This window comes from Aegilops tauschii, chromosome 2, assembly GCF_002575655.3.
Source record: "Aegilops tauschii subsp. strangulata cultivar AL8/78 chromosome 2, Aet v6.0, whole genome shotgun sequence".
Classification (NCBI taxonomy): domain Eukaryota; kingdom Viridiplantae; phylum Streptophyta; class Magnoliopsida; order Poales; family Poaceae; genus Aegilops; species Aegilops tauschii.
In genome coordinates, this window is record NC_053036.3 from 449193334 (window position 1) to 449198829 (window position 5496).

The following is a 5496-nucleotide window of genomic DNA, read 5'->3' on the forward strand; positions in this document are numbered from 1 at the left end:
TTGAGTTTGAATACACCCAGTGTGTGGAATTGTGCAGACTTAACCAAACATTGTTCAAAAGTAACAAGACAGGAAAAGAAAAGAAAGAAGACTAAGGCGCGACAGGAAGGCCGAGCTGGTCGGTGAAGGCGGCCTCGCCGGCTGTAGGAGTGGCCGCCTAGCTGGTCCCGGCTTGACCACCTCCCGCGGCAGGAGACGCACTCGCACGCGACGTAGTGCTGGAGGCGCGGTCAGGCTGGCCGGCTACTCCGCCAGCCGGCTCGGCGTCTTCACCCTCCTCCTCCTCTCTTCGCCCTCGTCGCTGGAGTCGATCTCCTCTGCCGAGTCCTCGCCGTACGCCAGGTCCATCCCGAACCAATCTTCCGGCTGGGCGACTCCATTGTCGTCCACCTCGGGGGCGAAGACGTTGGTGTCGGTGTAGTCGGCGATCGCTGAAGCCCGCCGAATGATGGCCGGCCGCGCCGGCTCCAGCTCCGTGTCGGCTTGCTGCCGCCAGGTAGCCAGCTGGTCCAGGTTCAGGCCGGGATACCAGGCCTTGACGAACTCCAGCGCCCGCCTGGCGCCGGAGCGAGCTGCTGACGCCTTCCAAGCCTCGAAGCGGCCGACTGCCACCTCCAGCCAGTCGGCGGTCCGACTGGGGGTGCGAGGGACCACTTGGCCGGGCCAGAGGGCGGCCAAGACCTGCGATCCCGCGCGCTGAAGCCGGCGGAGCAGCCTGTGAGCCGGCTGGATGCGAGCCTGGATCGCCAGGAGCTGTTCCTCCAGCGAGCGGCCGGCGGTTGGCGAGATCTCGAAGCCGGCTTGCCTCTTCGCCTGGCGACGGGCTTCGATGGCCTGTTGGCGGCAGTGGAATAGCCGGGGAAGTACTCTGCGCGAAGAAGAAAAGGAAAGAAAAACACCAAAATCAGAAAAACAAGTCAAAATGGCAGATGGCAAGAAAGGACGAAGGGGTAGACGACTTATCGTCAACCAGATCCTCGATCTGGCCATAGCCGAAGACCAGAGTCTGCCTGGCCTCTGCCCAGCCGGCCGCCTCCGTCTCAAACTCGGCCTGGAGGGTGGCTTCGCGATCCTGCGCAGCCTTCAGCGCCGCCTGGTGGCCTTCCTCCTGGTCGGCCAACTTCTTGACCAGGCGGTCGCGCTCCTGCACCAAGGCGGCGAGCTCCGCGTCCTTGGCACGAAGAGCAGTCTGGGACTCCCCCAGCTGTGCCCTCAGACTGGCGTGGGCTGCTGCAGAGATAGAAGAAGAAGAAGAACAATGAGAAATCATCAAGGAAGATCCGAGCCGACTGCTCAGCAGTTGGCCCGAATCTCGGGGACTACACCCAGTGGGTGCGCTGACGCGCCCCCACATGAGATAAAGATCAAGTCACATACCTCGGCTTTCAGTGAGATCGGCGGTCTTCTGAGTCAGCTCCCGAGCCTGGGAGTTGAAGGCGGCCGCTCGGAGGTTGTGGTAGTCCTGCAAGACGGACAGAAGACCGAAGTGAGAACAAAAGCAGCAAAAACAAAATCTCCAAGAAGTTCCAAGCCGCCTACTCAGCAGCCGACTCGGAACTCGGGGACTACACCCAGTGGGTGCGCTAACGCACCCCCACGAGAGAAATCAGGATCAAGAAAGAACAAGATGAGAATACTAACCTGGATGGCTGCCCGCGTGGCGAGGAATTCGTCGGTGAACTGCCTCAGCGCCGCGGCTTGGCTTTGCAGCCGGGTCCGGACGTCTTGTGCAGCGACGTTCACCACGGCTGTCCCTCCGCCCGGCGTCCACCCCGAGGTAGCGCTGGCCGCCTCCGCGTCTCGGGCCGACAAGCTGGAGCCCACGGCCGGCTGTGGCTCCGACGCAGCCTTCTGCGGCTCAGACACGGCCTTCCCTGCACGCCGGCTTGGCGGAACCCGGACCGCCACCTCAGCCCCCGCGGCCGGCTCGCCCTCCGCCGACTGTGCGGGCGCAGGCTCAGGCTAGCGGCCTTGGGTCGCCCTAGTCGGAGGAGTCGGCCCCGGCGCCTCCCCCAAGATGACGACGTCGTCGCCGCTTCCTCCCAGCCCCGGCTGGGAACCGCTGGCTCCCCCTGGCGAGGGATCCACGTCCCCGGGCGCCATGGTGCGCAGGGGGGTGACCATCAAAGCCTCCCCTGCCGCCGCTTCGGCCTCGGCCTCTGCCTGGGCCTTGGCTGCGGCCTCGGCGAGCGCCTTCACCGCCTCCTCCTCCCGAGCTGCCTGGGCGGCGGCTGCCCTCCGTGCCTCCGCCTCCCGCGCTTCCTGCTCCTCCCGCACCTCCCGCGCGTTCCTTTCCGTCGCCTCCAGGAGGGCGGCGCGGGGATCTACGCGGCGGGTGGTGCTCCCAGAGCCCCCTGGCGACTCGACGACGGAGCCGGCAGCCGCCCGCTCAAGTGACAGCGGAGCTCTGACCATTGAAAAAGAAGACGAAGGTTCAAGAACCACCAAAGGAAAGAAAGAAGGACAGTACATAGAAAGAGAGAACTTACGCCGACACTGTCTGCGGCTGTTTCACCACTTTGCGGAAGCGAGCCGCGTCGCCTCTTCCCGCCTGGTGGCTGCCGCCCCACCCCTGGGCTTCTTCGTCCGGCTACCGAACATGCCCTGGGTGGCGTGACGTTTCTGGCCTCTACCCCGAGCAGGCTGCGCACTGGAGGAGCCCGCGCCGCGTCCGGATGCCGGCTGGCGGTGCGGGATGGCTTCGGCTTCGTCCTCGTCCGGCCAGTCGTCGAAGGTAGCGGTGAACCCGGAGCCGCCTGCTTCGCCGCCGGCTTGGCCACCGGCCGGCTCGACGGCATCCTCCATATGGACCGCCCCCAGGTCGGGGTCCTCCTGGTCGTGTTCGGTCCGGTCGGGGACGAAGCGGCGCTCCACGTCTGCCCCGCCGGCCGGCCGAAGCAGAGGACTCTGTCAAAAGAGCAAGCCGACTGAGTTAGAGCCGGCCCAGAGGAACTCGGCGACAAAGCTGAGAGAGAGAGAGAGAGAAAAAGAGACGAGGGGAGCGTACCGTAGGCGGAGGATTGGCACGGCTATATGGCTCCTTGCCGAATTGCCAATCTTCGGAAAGTTGGCAGTTGGCGAGGTAATTCACCATGTCGGCGGCGTCGGGCCGCAGCATCTCCTTGGTGCACATTCGGCTCGGATCGAGCTGGCCGCTCATCTGATAGATCAGATGAGGCCGGCTCTGGAGCGGAAGGACCCGGCGCGTGACGAACGCGGCCAGGATGTCGGGCCCCGTCAGGCCCTCCGACTGGACCATCACCCGCAGGCGGGCGATGGCGGCGTTTCCTGCCTGCGACAGCGTCACGGCCCGGAAGGACCACTGGGGCAGCCTGCCCGCCGGTGGGCCGGCTACGTAGGCCGGCAAGTTGAGGTAGTCGCCCCGGGGAGCGATGCTCCGCACGTAGAAGTATGACTTCTGCCACTTCTTCACCGATTGGATCAGCGTGATGATGGGGAAGGGGTTGTCGGCGCCTGATCTCCGCGACGCGATGAAGGCGCCGGTCTGAGCCGGCACGCCCCGCACGCGCGTGCCCAGATTCGACTGGAAGAACTCCCCCCAGAGCTCGAGGGTGGGGAGGACGCCAAGATAGCCCTCGCACAGGGTGACGAAGGCCGCCAGCAGCACCACCGCGTTGGGGGTGAGGTGGTGCGGCTGGAGCTGATAGAATTCCAGCCAGGAGCGGAAGAAGGCGCTCACTGGCAGGCCGAAGCCGCGCAGGAAGTGCGAGCGGAAGACCACCCGCTCGCCCTCCCGCGGCGCCGGCCTGACTTCCTTCTCCGGCGCGAGGCGGACCTCCACTTTGTCCGCGCTGGGCAGACGCCGGGTGTCGCGGAGGAAGTCGATGTGATCGTTATGGACGATGGAGCCGTCCCAATCCCCGCCAAGCTGCTCTACGTGGGGAGGCATAGCGGAAGCTAGCATGGTGGCGGAGGAGCGTGCGGAGGAAGAGCGCGGCGGCGAAGCGCTGTCGCGAGAACGAGCAAGGCAATAAGACGGTGGAAGTAGGAGGAGCGTGCGAGGGCCTGCCGCCCTCCACCTCCCCCTACTTATAGCCTCACGCGGCCGAAGAGGCCGGACGTGGGGGGGAGACGTGGGATTAACTGCGCCCACTCCCCCCACGTCTCGCGTTTATTACGCATAAGTGCGAGCCGAAACTGCCGCACGGAACGTGCGGGCGGTTTCGGGATACAAAGGATCCGCGCCTGGGCCGGGGCACGGACGTGGCGGGCCCCCTCCCTGCGGCGACGTCCCGTCACGCGCGTGGGCTGGCAGGCTTTCCGGCCACGTGGCACGCCAACGGCCCGAGGCTGGCCCGCGGCCCGGTGCACGTACCTGCGGGTTCCCGCCCCCCGACTCCAGAAGAATTCGACTAAGGCGGCGCGCCTGACCAAGGCCGGCTCCCAGCTGCCGGCTTGTCACGATAGGAAGCTGATCGAGCTTCTTGAACCCCACTCCACCTCGAAGCCCAATCAGCTTCGGGGACTACTGTCGGAGTAAATGGCCACGGGTAGCCTAACCGACTACCCCTGGCTCTTCAGAAAATTTATCAGGCCTTTGGGCCTTCAAGCACTCCAAGCATTTGGGCCGCCTTCCCCGGCCGGCTACCACTAAAGCCGACTCCCGGAAGGCGACCCAGCCTCACCGACTCCTCCCCAGGACGACTACGGGGTGGCCGACTCCAAGAAGCCGACCAGGAAGGACGCCGACTCCTAGGGGCCGGCCAAGATCACAACCACCCCTCCATAACGGCGACGTGACCGGGTGTGGCCACAGTGCGGCCCATGACCCCCTAAGCCCGAGGCGGGCATGGCTACAGGAGGCCGTACGGGAGGGACGTCTCCCGTGCGGCTCGGCACTGTAGCCACGCTAGCCTCGACGTCATCCACGACCCACTCCTGTACGGCCCAAGGACTGCGGGCCCCTTCAGCCAGAGAGAAGCGTGAAGGCGGCCCGGCTTTTCCTAGTCGGCCAAGAGTATAGCCGGCCTCCAGAAGCCGGCTACTCCCTTCCTCGAAGCAGGAGCCCCATTAAGGAGACAAGACGAGGTGAGGCTACAGTGATAGCCCCCGAGGCGGCCCACTGTAGCCACGCTCAGCTCGACAAAGCCCTCATCATCAGAGGCGCGGCTACAGTAAGCAGCCGCCGACAAAACCCTAGGCGGTGGGACCGGCCTGTCGACCAAGTAGCCGGCAGCCGGCAGGACCCAGCAGCCGGCGGGACCCAGCAGCCGGCGGAGAAGCCGGCGAGCGTAGACACCGACGGCTGGGACCAGTTCCCAGTAGGATTACCATTGTACCCCCGGGGGGTAGGCCTATATAAACCCCCTGGAGCACCCATGCAAAGGGTTGGCTTCTAGGTTAACACCCACGCATAGCACACACACCATAGATAGAGAGAAGCAAGAGCTAGCCTTGTTCTTCTTCTCCCTTGATCTCAACAGCTCTAGGAGCGATTGTAGCTACCCCTTATCGATCTAGTGATCATGCGGAGAC